Below are 1371 nucleotides of genomic sequence, written 5' to 3' on the forward strand. Positions count from 1 at the left end.
CTGCGTTGTGGCCGCAGCAACCTCGGTTCGAATCCGAGTCACGGCAGCGTCCTTCGTCTGGGCCGTCAGCTCCCTTTTGTTCCCCTAACCAAGCAAGTCAGGGGAAGGAAAAGAGACCTCAAGCAGTCACGGACAGGGCGACCTCTGTGCAGATGAGGCGGCGTAAGGGCTGCTGCTCCGCCACCGGCTGTTCCGCCACGAAGGCGCTCCTAGGCTGTGGGAGCGAGTTCAGGACCGCTGGTCTGACGTGGGAGTCCCAGCTGTGTGTCTGGGCGAGGAGGGAGGGGGTGCGCAGGACAAGTGACCGTGTTTGTAAAGGGTGAGGCGTAAGAGGCTGTGGCGGGGCGGAGGTGTAGAAAATCTTACCTGGCAGGGGAGACACTATGGTCAGGAATGTGGTTTTCCCAGGGTGAGCCTCACCAAGTGGACTCCTGATGTGCTGACTCCTGCGATTTTCCCCAAATGTGGGAAAATCACAATTTGTGGTAGTGGTGCCTGTGTTCGCGCTTTCCCCTGGATTCTTGCAGTGTAGAAAGCACACTGTACGCAACAGACTACTCTTAGTTTCTACCGGGTTACACCCTGTACGGGATCCCAAGTGTTCTTCTTGTAGGCAGGAGACTATAAAATAGGAAGTAACGCGTTGCTGTCCTTACTGCCGGAAACGTTGGAAGCCTCAGTCCTGGTGAGATTGTTTAACAAAAGCTATGTAACGCGGTGGCCACAGAGCTCTTCCCTTTCCATGTGGGGCTGCTTTGGGCAGAGATCGGTCCATGGTCTCCAGCCTCTTGGGTTCTCACGCTTTGTGAAAATCTTCGTGTTTTTCCGCAGCCTCTGGAGTTACCTTTCACACAGCCTCTGCTTCTAACCGCAGCCCCCACAGGCCTTTATAGGATTTCTGTGCCGAGGGAATGTATTCCCACCTCATAGAACCAGATAGAAACTGTACACAGATGGAGTCTGTTGTTTGGGATGAAAGCGTGCTCTAGGGCTCTCAGTGTCCCCATTCCGTGGTAGACATAACACGCTTACTTTGTGGAGGGGAACGGCTCTCCCAGCGGCCAGGTGCCCTTCCTCATATTCACCGAGGCCCGCGGGTCACAACCGCAGTCGCAGCTGTCTGCAGAATGCGCTGCCATCTACCCCAACTACCCGAGCCACCCAGCAATAAAATGAGACGCATTACAGAAACATGAGATCGCATGAATAATCTCAAAAACATTATGCTGAGTGATGAAAACAGTGCATCCTGTGTGGCACCATGATGGTGAATTTCTAGAACAGGTCAAACTGATCTGTATAGTGACAGAAACTCCAACGATTGCTGGGATCAAGGAAGTGGGGGACTGACTGCAAAGGGCATAAGAGGAC

General features: G+C 53.6%; 1 non-coding gene across 1 annotated transcript; it reads left to right on the top strand.

Annotated features, from left to right (window-relative positions):
* Positions 1–358: 358 nt before the first annotated feature.
* Positions 359–516, top strand: LOC116547731. The gene has a single exon (XR_004267154.1). It is a non-coding gene; the product is annotated as a U1 spliceosomal RNA (small nuclear RNA).
* The last annotated feature ends 855 nt before the right edge of the window (positions 517–1371 follow it).

This window comes from Sapajus apella, unplaced genomic scaffold (genome assembly GCF_009761245.1).
Source record: "Sapajus apella isolate SASKATOON/1434 unplaced genomic scaffold, GSC_monkey_1.0 scaffold4381, whole genome shotgun sequence".
Taxonomy (NCBI): domain Eukaryota; kingdom Metazoa; phylum Chordata; class Mammalia; order Primates; family Cebidae; genus Sapajus; species Sapajus apella.